This window comes from Balaenoptera borealis (genome assembly GCF_965194805.1).
Source record: "Balaenoptera borealis genome assembly, chromosome: 19".
NCBI classification, from domain to species: domain Eukaryota; kingdom Metazoa; phylum Chordata; class Mammalia; order Artiodactyla; family Balaenopteridae; genus Balaenoptera; species Balaenoptera borealis.
The window spans coordinates 57908540-57920542 of NC_138878.1; the positions used below are offsets into that span (position 1 = coordinate 57908540).

The window sequence follows — 12003 nt, forward strand, 5'->3', positions numbered from 1 at the left end:
AAAACAAAGGGGGAAAAGGCCTTGGCTGTGGAGGGCGGGACCTAGGCAAGGGTGAGGTTTGGGCAGTGGACGGGGCCTATGCTTAGGACCCTTAGGGCTGGAAAAGGCCCTGGGGGCTGTGGGGGGGTGGGGCTTAGTCTCAACAGAACAGAAGGGGCCCAGGCGTGCCCCCCACCCCTGGTATCAGAGGGTGGGGGACCTCACCTGGGAACCCAGCAGGCTTCCTGGGCTTGAGTGGGCGGGGCAATCGCCCTCTGCTCGTCTCCTGCTCCTCCCAGAGGGCCCCTCCTGCCTGCCTCTCCTGATGTCCCCCATCTCCCTCCTATGCCCCCGAGGACCCACGTGGCCTGGAGAGGGGTTTGGAGGGCAGGGGATCCGCCTGCGAACTCAGCAGGCTCCCCAGGGCCCAAGTGGGCGGGGCAAACGCCTTCCGCTCCTCTCCCGCTCTTCCCGGAGAGTCCCTCCCACCTGCCTCTCCTGATCTCCCCGGCCTCAGGGGTGCTGATCTTGTCTGGCCTTCACTTCTCCTCCCCCCTCGGTCCCCCTACATCCTACCGGTTCACTCTGGGGTTCCTCCCGTCTCCTTGGGGGTCAGAGTTCCCCACCAGTGGCCGGCAGGCGCCCCAGCTGTGGGGCGATGCTAACTCCGCTAACTTCAGTGCTGGAAGCAGCACTTCCAGCAGAGGTGTTGAGGGCCTGGGTCATTTAGGTGTATGGGAGTGGAGAGAATGACACAACTGAGAGATATTAAACAAGGAATCAACAGGCTTCGACGAGGTATTGAATCTAGAAAACGAAAGAGCAAGGGCTGAGGAAGCAGTGGCGTCACTGAGAAAAATGAGTGACCTGTGGGGGAAAGCCAGTTCAGATGGGGAGCAATTTCAGAAGGTATTTGGATGTGAGTGTCATGAGTTCTGGGAAGCAGAACCGGCTAGAGATGTAGATGAAGAAGCCACCTGCAGAGAGGTCATGGAAGCTGTGGAAGGAGGGTGGTGTGGAGCGAGACAAGCAGGTCTGAGTAGGAAATCTGCCGTCGGGGTGCAATGCACGGGGGGGCTGGTAGGAGGAGAGTGTCCAGAAGGAAGAAGTTGTGTGTGGTCTCAGATGCTGTAAAAGTGAACAGTGTGAGGACAGTGAAAGTACCTTTGAATTGGCCGAGAGATGGGTGCTGATAATCTGCCACTTCCAGGGGTCTTGGGAAGGGAGCGAGCACTGCAGAGGGCCAGGAGAAACCATGGCATGAGGAAGGAGAAAGACAGCACACGTTTCAATTGCTTGGAAGTGCAGGAAATGATAACAGGCTAATTAAGGAATGAAGGTTATCCAGGTTAGAAGAGCTCTGACCCTCTGAGGGGCAGAAAGAAAGGAACAGGGTACAAGGAGGAGGGAGGGTGCTAGAGAGATTTCTATACCCCTGAGGCCGTGGAGACTGTTGGAGTGAAAGCTGTATCGCTGCATCTGATTCACAGGAGCCATCTGCGTGGGAAGTGTGATTTGTCCCTAGAAAAGAGGCCAGGAGATCTACTCACGAAATCATCTTCTGTCCCAGAGGAAGACAGGCAGTTTCTTCCAGGCAGGTTGGAGCTGTGGCTTGTTGCTCTAGATGGACTCACTTTGTTAGCAGGTGTGCAAATGAATTTAGCGAATTCTCTGATCACTAGATCAGATACCATGTGGACTTAGAAACAGGCTCACGCTGACTCCCTGTTAAGCAATTTCTGTTTCTTCTGCCTGTAAAGAAAACATTGTAGAAAATAGTACCAACTGTGAGGCAGCATGTTGATGCCTGATATATAAATTTTATTATAAATATAGAGCAAATTTTACAAATAATTCAGAAGCAGCCTTAGCCAGGCAAAATTAAATTACACAGAATAGCGTGGATGAGAGGAGGTATATACAGTCTGTGTCAGGGTTAAAAAACCCTGAAAGAGGTTCCTGAGTACAGAGAACTCCCAACCAACCCTCTTTGAGGGGGCCAGTTCCACACAGCGTTAGATCAAGTAATGAATATGGAATGAAGCCTTTCTCTCAACAGCCTCAAGGAGGTTCCATCCATGCAGAAGGAGGCTGGGTGGGAAGTAGACGTGCCTCTCCTTCTCCTGCCCTTCCTTTTTATGCTGACACGTTGGGTCTCAGAGACCCCATGGGAGAAAACAAGTTTCAGAGGCTTTCACGGAGCCGAGAGCTGAGTTACAATCCTCCCCTTGTGTCCTAAGGAGCATCCGCACCAGTGCAGCGTTCTAGGTTGTAAACGATGCCAACTGCGTGGGTGGTCGTGTCCCCTTCAGGTGCTCCTGCTTCTCAAGAACCAAACACACCTTAGCAGAGGCCAAGGTTTCCTGAGAAGGTGAGTGGGGCAGATGGAACGTGCACAGGCAGAAGCACGGAATAGAATGGTGCTGATGGTTGGTCTGAGATGCCTAGAAACTGAGATCCCTTTCTGGCCATGAATGTAGAAAACTGCTTCTTCTTATTTTCTATGTGGAGCCCCTGACATAAAAGGCTTGAGGAGCTCCTGGCCAGAGGGACTTGAGGGGTTTTGGTAGCTTCTTTCACCTAAGGCAGTCTGATTGGCTTGCACAGCAAATTAAGTAAACAACCCCTTTCACATAGAAAGGAGTTACAACAATTTAAATTGCAGAATGTCTCAGAAGGAAGGGGAAAAACTCAGTACCACAAACTGTGCATTCTTTAGCAATTATTTAGATCATCTCTGAAGGGTAGCTTTCTGATTCCTTTCCCAAGTCCCAGCAGATTGTATGTGTTAAGAGCCAACTGCCCCCTAAAGCAATAACCCCTTCCTCTGTGGGCACTTCCTGGAGTAAAGCCCATAAAGTTATTTAAACGTACCTGCATTTTTTGCATTTTTTATCAGGAATTACTTATGGACCTAGACAAGTAGTTTTTTAGTTTCTTCTGGTAGGTTCTCTGAAGAAGAGTTTTCCAAAGGGCCTAGGTGGTATTCTAGGTAAGCAGCAAGGTGTTTAGTCCCTGATCCTCCAGGTAGACAATCCTGACAGTAGACAAAGGTGTAGAATTTGCAGTCCTAAATTGGTTATATATGTATTTTCCCGTGGATTTATACTGGACTTTGAAGAGCTAGGAGAAGCTTTTCCTTTTCCTGTTTCTTTCTCTTCTTTTCTGGCACATGCATTTCAGTGCATAAGGACATAACTCTCAAGGTTATGGCAAATTCAAGTTAGACTCCAATAGGACAGGACTGAGGTGGGAAGGAATGAGTGTGCTGTGAATACGCAAGTTTAAAACTGGTCTAGGGCTTCCCTGGTGGCGTAGTGTTTAAGAATCCGCCTGCCAGTGCAGGGGACATGGGTTCGAACCCTGGTCTGGGAAGATCCCACATGACGCAGAGCAACTAAGCCCGTGCGCCACAACTACTGAGCCTGCGCTCTAGAGCCCATGAGCCACAACTACTGAAGCCCGCGTGCCTAGAGCCCATGCTCCACAACAAGAGAAGCCACCGCAATGAGAAGCCCGCGCACCACAACGAGAAGAGTAGCCCCCGCTCGCCACAACTAGAGAAAGCCCGCGCGCAGCAACGAAGACCCAACGCAGTCAAAAATAAAAAACAAATAAATAAATAAATTTATATAAGATAAATATATAGATAAAACTGGTCTAGGTCAGCAAATGGGAGGGGTGGACGTTCCGGCAACTCTCTCCCAAGGTCTGCTTTGCCAAAGTTCAATGACAAGGAAGTTTGGGTTTCCTCCAGACCTCCTCCTGGATGTACCTTTTCATCTACTGACACTGAAGGAAGGGGCTGTGACCCGGCAGCCAGGATGTGCCTCATTAGGGAGGTGCGGGGGGAAGACACACTTCCCATTTTCCCTAACGGTGAAAGAATCTCCTAGCGATGGGATGAGAAACTTGGAATAAGTCAGTAATGCAGGGAACACTACTTCTTTTTTTGCATTATTACTTCTTCTTTTTTTTTTTTTTAACTTCTCAATAAACCACTTCTGTGGCTGTTGGGGATGGGAGGCTGAAGTTGGTTTCTTTGATTCCTGGGCATTGAAGTTCAGGGCAGAATATGCACCTTCGTCGATCTGAAAGGAATGAACAGCAGTCAATTAAATCAGTGTCGTAGGCCAGGCCCTCACCTTGTCCAGTGTGATTCAGCACCACATGCTTTCACCACTTTGAAACTTTTAGCTTCAGAGAAGGGCTTTTATTACCCATTTTCTCTGTTTACTAACATCCTGTTGAATGATCATTAGGAGCGATAGATTATGGAATGCTACAATGAAATACGATGATACAGCAATGAGAATAAATTAAGCACAAGGGCGTACAATGAGATGGATGAATCTTACAAAACAATTTTGAATGAAAAGAAGCCAGACACATGTAAGGACATACTGTGTTTTTCCTTTATGTAAGAGCATAATCGCATTGGAAGTGAGGATAGTGGTTACTCTTTGAAGGGAAGTAACTGGAGGTCTTTTTTGGGGGGGGGGGAATGACATGTTTTACTTATCAATTTGGGTGCTGCTTACATGGGTTGTTCAGATTGTTCAAATATGATTTAAGCACTTTTCAGTATGTGTGTATATTCTATTGAAGGTTAATATGAGAATATTCAGTAAAATTTATTAATAGACAGTAAAGGAACTAAGGCCTCAGACCCATTAGAATGGAAATGATCCTTTGACAGTAAGGGCAGGATCAGATTGGAGGCAGAGCAAGGAGAATGATCTAGTGCCTTCCTTGAGCTGGGCATTGTGATGAGGGCTTTACATTTCTGTCATTTAATTCCTTGACCTTCCCTTTGAAGTAGGCAGCATGCCCATTTTACAGAGGACAAAGCTGAGGATCAACTAGGTTAAGTTACTTGCTCAAGGTCACAGCCAGGATTGAAATACAGGATGGGAAAAATTCTAAAGCCAACATTCTTGCATGAATTAGACCCATGGGAGTGATTAACCAATACTTCTTTGTTTGTTGTTGCAGTGAGGAACTTTGATCCAAACTTGATCTCCCATTTGTGTCTTCAAGAATAACCCATTCTACACAGAGATATTTTCATGAGAAAAAGAGCCAATGAAACTGGCTTGTTGGGTGAATTGTCAGAGTAGCCCTGACCTGGGGAAGCAAAAGAAGAGTTACCAACCCATGAAAATGCAGAGCTGACTTATGGCCTCAGAATGTGGCGTTCCTAAGCTGTTGTGCTTCTAGCTGAAGGAGGTGGCAGGTGGTGAGAGGGTGGGGTGGGGAGGTGGCCCATGATTAAGACTTAAGGAATTCACTTCCCTCAGTCTGTGGTCCAGACCCCAGGGCATTAGACCAAGGAGGGGTGGGGAGAGGCCTCAGTGCACTTCTGAAGATTTCTTCCAGTTCACAAGGCCCGAGTTTTGCCCAGGTGTGTGTCTCAGCCGCAGGCTCCAGCGGCAAGGAGGGGCATTGAGGCCCACAGTACCCAGAGCACCAAAGGCAGGGAAAGCCTCACCAAAGGAGATGCCCGCATCCATAATAGAGGCAGGAGGGGGAAGGAGGTAGGATGAGGAAAAGGCTTCTGGAAACATGTCCATCTCATGGCCTGCCTGACTTGCCTGGCCTAGGAGGGGTGAGTGTCTCTCCCCCAGCTGTGTCTCAGGGGAATCTTTTGCAGCAGGAAGGGTGTGAGGACCTATGCCAGTTGTAAGACTGGGAAACTGAGATCCCCTCTAATAATTCAGAAGGTAGGGATTCACTTGGAAATCCGGGATTCCCTGCTAGGGCAGGGTATATAGTAGAACATACGAGCTCTCACGAGGTGAGCAGGTTTACTTACTCTGGTTGTGGTCTGAGGATTTGTGCTCCGAGAGGTCTTGCTGGTCACTTGCCCTAAATAAATATCAGACACTGTGACTGCTATTCCCAGGCACAGGGTCTTTGCTGCTTGAATTAGGAAGGACACTGTCAGCATGATTCCTTGGGGCTCCTCAATGTTCATTTATACCTTGGTTGGTCCTCTTTCCTCTGAGGACCTCCTTCTTCAATCTACCTATCATCCCTTCTAGTGTTTACTCCTCTCCTGCTTACTGGCTGTTCACATTTAGGGCCATTCATGCCAACTGCTTCTGAGCTTATTTCTACCCTGACACCTTTCCCCTTTTGTAGGTAGATGCTGTTTTTTTCTCACTTTATTTATTGCCCAGGAGGCCTTTGGTTGTTTCTGCTTTTCTTAGGTTCTCTTCCTGTCCTGTCCCTCTCTCCTCCTGCTACTGTTGTCGACAGAGCACAGGACTCCCTTCCTCCTGCTTCTCCTTTCATTTCCTCATTAGTTTTCCTTCTTGGACCTTGGCTTCCCTGACTGGGGACAGAGGAACATAATGGGCTCTGTTCCCTCTAAACCAGATGGGGTTGGGAATAACCATGTCCAAGAGACATGAAGCATAAAGCATGAAGACCAGGGAAGAAGAGACCCCTAAGAATTAGTGCCAAGAAGCAGGGCTTTAGGAAGCATGAGGAGCAGATCCAGGCCAGAGACAGAGATGAAGTCTCCTTCTCTCTGCCAAGCATGACGATTAGCCTCAGAGAAAGCAGAACAAGAGGAAAGGCATCATACCCTTCAGTCTATCTCACATACAGGAAATACACCAGGGGTGCTATCAGAGCTACCCCAGCCAGGACTGCAATCACGATGCCGGCAATAGCACCACCTGAGAAGCCAGAAGAACTTCCTTGTGTTGAATCATCTGTCATGGAAAGAACAGAGAAGAATGAATGAAGGTGACATTATGGGAGGTGGGACAAGGTGGGAGGTGCTCTGCGAAACAACTGTCAACATGAAGTAGTCTCTACGTGTTCCTTCAAGGAATAAATTTTCATTTTTTTTTAACTTTTTATTTTATATTGGAGTATAGCCAATTAAAAATTTGTGATAGTTTCAGGTGAACAGCAAAGGGGCTCAGCCATACATATACATGTATTCATTCTCCCCCCAAACTCCCCTCCCAACCAGCCTGCCACATGACATTGAGCAGAGTTCCCTGTGCTTTACAGTAGGTCCCTGTTGGTTATCCATTTTTAAAAATAAATTTATTTATTTTATTTATTTTATTTTTGGCTGTGCTGGGTCTTCATTGCTGCATGCTGGCTTTCTCTAGCTGCAGTGAGCGGGGGCTACTCTTCGTTGCGGTGCACAGGCTTCTCATTGCGGTGGCTTCTCTTGTTGCAGAGCATGGGCTCTAGGCGCGTGGGCTATATACTTTACATATATCTCGTTTGATTCATGTAACCCTGCCAGATCGACATTATTTCCATTTCATAGGTGAAAAACTTGAGGCTTCCAGTGGTGAAAAAACGTGCCCATTGTCATATAGCTAACAGGTGGATCTAGAGTCAGGTAGTCCTTGACAGTAGGAGTACCTGATTTTATAGAGCCTAATGGTAATAGTAGTAGTAATAGCATCTAACAGTTATGGAACGTTTTCCTCTGTGTGTGGCATTTTACCAAGAGTTTAATTTAATAGTACATTAAATCTTTGAAATAATGCCATGAAGCAGGTGCTTTTACTGCAATTTTCAGTTGAGGAATCTGAGGCTCAGAGTAGTTAATAATCTTGTGCAAGAAGTTTATAATTGTTAATGCTTACATTGAAAAAAAAAGATCTCAAATCAGCAACCGAACTTTACAACTTAAGGAACTAGCAAAAGAAGAACAAACCAAACCGAGAGCTAGCAGAAGGAAGGAAATAATAACAATCAGAGTGGAGATAAACAGTGAATGGAAAGATAATAGAGAAAATCAATAAAAACAAAAATTGGTTCTTCAAAAAGGATTAACAAAATTGACAAACCTTTAACTAGAACGATCAAGAAAAAAAGGGAAGATTCAGATTACTAAAATCAGAAATGAAAGTGGGAACGTAACTACCAATTCTCAAGAAATAATAAGAATTACAAGAGTATTATGAATAATTATATGCCAACAAGTTGCATAACTTCGATGAAATAGACAAATTCCTAGAAACTCAAAAGCTACCAAGGTGGAATCACAGAGACATAGAAAATATGATCAACCTGTAACTAAGAAGGAGATTAAATCAGTTTAAGCATTAGACAAAATTCAAAATCCTTTCATCACACTCTAACTCAGAATAGAAGGAAACTACCTCCACATAATTGAGGCCATATATTAAAACCCGTATCTAACATCATTCTAAATGTGAAAGCCTGAAAGTTTTTCTGCTAAGATCAAGAACAAGATAAGGATGCCTGCTTTTGCCACTTCTATTCAAAATAGTATTGAAAGTAATAGACCAAGTAGGCAAAAAAAAAAAAAAAGAAGAAGAAATAAAAGACATCGAAATTGTAAATGAAGAAGCAAAATTAATTGTTTGCAGATGATGTGACCTTATATAGAAAACCCTAAAAATGTCACAAAAAACTGTTAGGACTAATAAGCAAATTTGGCAAAGCTGCCGGATACTAAACCAGCACATAAATACAGTTGTATTTTCTATACATGAAAAGTGAACAGTATGAAAAGGAAATTTTAAAAATTCCATTTATAACAGCATCAATCAGAATAAAACATTTAGGAATTAACTTAACCAGGTAAGTGACAGACTTGCACACAGAAAAACTGAAAAACAATTTTTCAAAAAGGAGAAAACATAGTAAGAGAAATTAAAGAAGACATAAACAAATGGAAAGACATTCTGTGTTCACGGACTGGAAGATAATATTTTCAGATGACAATACTAACCAAAATGTAGTGGATATATATGGGTAATGATTGCAAACCAATATGAATGTACTTAATGCCACTGAGCTATAAACTTAAAAATTATTTAAATGGTAAATCTTACATACTTCTTATTTTTACCATATAAAGAAAGTGCGCCAGAAAAAAAAAAATATTGTACAAGGTCACAGAGTAAATGCCAGACCCAGGATTAGAAACTAATTGTATTTTTTCCAGAGATGGCGCTATTAAGATTTTGCCATCTGTTTACTATAATGGTCTCTTAACTGCTATTCTGCCCCCTGTGACCTCTATCCATTTTGCACACCGTTTGTAGAGTAATTCTCCCGGGAAGATGTAGCATGGGGCGAGTGGTCACTTACATTTCACATCCAGCCTGAGGGGGGTCACTTCTGCTGGAATTGCCCGGGTTGGAGACCTCACACTGATAATCCCCGGCATCCTCCCTCCTGACGGGGTTGATGGTGAGGGTGCTGTTGTCTGGGGACAGCTTCATCCTCTCTGTGAGCAGTAGCCTCTGGCCATTGAAGAACCAGCATATGGAGATCCCAGTGTCATTTGTGTGGCAGGTCAGGACCACGGTATTCTCATGTTCTGTGACTGTGGTGTTGCTGGCTTCGATGGAGGGCTGTGCCACTGGGTCTGTGGAGAGACAGAGGGGTGACTGACTGAGAATAGGTCAGGGGCCTGGGGCCACGCTCCTTCCTCAGAGGTCTCAGCCACCCCCGGGGCCAGTGAGCTCTGTAAAGGTGACCCAGAGGATGGCCTTGACACTGTGAACAAGGTCGTGGGTCTCTCTTCATTGATGATCTGTAAGGAGAGGGCTGCACCTCCTCTCTGAGGATTGGCCAGCAAGGTGATGTCTTAGAAATTCAGAAGGTCGGGGGTGTTTCGAGAATGTAACTAAAATGAAATCCAGCAATTCCACTTCTGGGGTATAGACCCAAGGGAAATGAAAACAGGATTTCAAAGAGATATATGCATTCCCATGTTTATTGCAGCATTATTCACAATAGCCAAGATATGGAAACAAACTAAAAGCCCATCAACAGATGAAAGCATAAAGACGGTGAGTCTATATATATATATATATATATATATATATATACACACACACACACACACACACACACAATGGAATATTATTCCATCACGAGAAAGGACATCCTGCTACAGGTATTTATGACAACATGGATGGACCTTGAGCGCCTGATGCTAAGGGAGATAAGTCAGACCAAGAAAGACAAGTACTGTATGATATCATTTATATGTGGAATCTTAAAAAGCCAAAGTCATAAAAACAGAGAGTAAAAATGGTGGTTACCAGGATGAGACAGGCTGGGACGTGGGACCCTATGCTGCAGTGCTGCAATGCTTGCACCTGGACAAACGTCTCCTTGAGCAACAAAATACAAAGAAACTATAAGGGACTAAAAAAAATAACTGCATGCATGCACAGTTGGGGCAAAATCTGGACAACAAGATACAAAGAGACCAAAAAGCCCTACTGCCACTTCTGAAGAGCTGAGAGCAAAAGCAGGGGGTCGGGAGCAAAATCGGGTTACTGCGCATGCCCCCTGCACACACCACCACCTGAGGGGTGGGCAAACCACCTAAGCCGTCCCTCCAGCCCCACCGCTGGACATACCCTTACCCTCCCCCCATGTGAGGAGCCAGCTCGCAGCCCCCTCAGCGAGCGAGCCAGCAAGGAAACCTGTTACTTGTTCTCATTCCCCCCTGCTGCAGCAGGGACCCCAATAAGGCCTTGCCTGAATTTCTTGGCTGGCCTCTGATCAATTTCTATTGATTAAGGAGGCCAGGAACCTTGGTCGGTAACAAGGAGATGGGCTTGCGGGGGATAGGAGAGATGTTGTTTAAGGGTGCAAACTTGAAACAAGTAGTAAATAAGCCATAGAGCTCTAACATGAATATAGACAACAACATTTTATTATAATCATCGAACTTGCTAAAAGACTAGAACTTAATTATTCCAACCACTAAAAAGAAAAGATAATTATGTAATGGGATATAGGTGTGAAATATTGCTACAATGGCAATCATATAGCAATATATAAATGTATCAAATTAAAATATTGTACACCTTAAATTTAAACAGTGTTATATGTCAAATATATTCAATTTGAAAGAGAAAAAAAAAAAAGAAAAGAAAAACAAAGGCTCGTCTCAACCCAGAAAACCTCTCCACACAGGTAGAAGAGAAAAAAGAAAAAGTTTTATTATAGCATTAAACCAGAATGTGATGTACACTACAGGCAGTTTGCTAAGAAATTGCAAAGACCGAAAGAAAGCTCACTCCCTTATATAGCCAGACAGATACAACCCCCTACATACATGTTCTTAAGATAAACAGTAACTAGTCCTCAAGTAAGAGGACTTGACAGCACCATTTGTCACATATCCTAAATTCATCTGGTAGCTGGGGGTGATCATCTGTATTAGTTAATTAGCTTTATCCAAAGGAAAAATAAACTTCTTACATCTTCACGACTGGAGGTAGTTTTGCAACCTGGAGTGCGGTGTCCACCTCAACTGGGCTCTTACCCTCCCCCAGAATCTGGGAGACAGAGGTGCCATCTTCCCTGTTGATCACATTTTCAAAGCTATAACTCCCAGGTCCTTGGGAAAGATACTCCCTGGGTTGGAAAGCTGGCAAGAATCTTATTTAGATTTTTAAAAGATTTACATACATCTCAAAGGGACAGAGAAAGAATTTACAATGACACATTTTCTAAAGAAAATGCTCTGAAAGAAAGGGGAATCTCTTTTCCTTTTTGCACTAGGAAAAATTAATTTCTCTTTCTTTTTCGACTTGTATTTACCCTCAGGGGTTATTCCAGGAACAAAGTAGTGTATCATGTCAAAGGCTGCAAAACTAGCCTGAGGAGCACCTTGCAGGTTTAGCAATAAAAGAGGATATTGGTGACCTTGATCTCAGAGAGACAGCAGTGAGCGGTCCTGAAGAGAGATCTTAGTTCCATGCCCAGGAATTGAACCTGGGTAGCCTGAATGAAAACCAGGAATCCCAGCAGCTAGACCACCAGGGGCTAGAGGCTAGAGACAAAGTTCCCCTGGCTGTACCCCCATTGAAAGCAAGAATGTTTCAAGGAAGCAAAAACTGTAAAAACAGGTACAAAGTTTATTATTAGAGACACAGCATAACATGTGGGAGAGCACACAGAGAAGCAGTTTGTTTATTTAAGACAGAAGCTAGGCAGAAATACACACCCAGAGAGAAAGGGTATGGGCATCCTCTCTAATAAGGAGGA

General features: G+C 44.7%; 1 pseudogene across 1 annotated transcript; it reads right to left on the reverse strand.

Annotated features, from left to right (window-relative positions):
* Positions 1-652: 652 nt before the first annotated feature.
* Positions 653-10288, reverse strand: LOC309617675 (cell adhesion molecule CEACAM1-like; annotated as a pseudogene). Its single transcript has 6 exons — positions 10282-10288; positions 9079-9358; positions 6572-6701; positions 5795-5847; positions 5075-5106; positions 653-4070 (listed from the first exon to the last, which is right to left on the reverse strand). The product of its transcript is annotated as a cell adhesion molecule CEACAM1-like (transcript).
* Positions 10289-12003: the final 1715 nt, after the last annotated feature.